Here is a 253-nt window from a genome sequence, read left to right as displayed (position 1 = left end):
TTTTTTTCATTCAGTAGGCTGTATTTTTGTCTTATTGACTGTGTCCCTTGCTTTATTGAAGCTTCTCAGTTTCAAGAGGTCCAATTTATGTATTGTTGCTCTCAGTGTCTATGCTACTGGTGTTTTATTTAGGAAGTGTTATCCTGTGCCCATGCACTAAATGCAACTTCTCATTCTTTCTTCTATCAGGTTCAGTGTGGTCAGATTTATATTGAGGTCTTTAGTTCAGTTGGACTTGAGTTTTGTGTATGAG

Source organism: Microtus ochrogaster, chromosome 1 (assembly GCF_000317375.1).
Source record: "Microtus ochrogaster isolate Prairie Vole_2 chromosome 1, MicOch1.0, whole genome shotgun sequence".
Classification (NCBI taxonomy): domain Eukaryota; kingdom Metazoa; phylum Chordata; class Mammalia; order Rodentia; family Cricetidae; genus Microtus; species Microtus ochrogaster.
The sequence above is the reverse complement of the archived record's forward strand: the minus strand, read 5'-3'. Positions refer to the sequence as shown.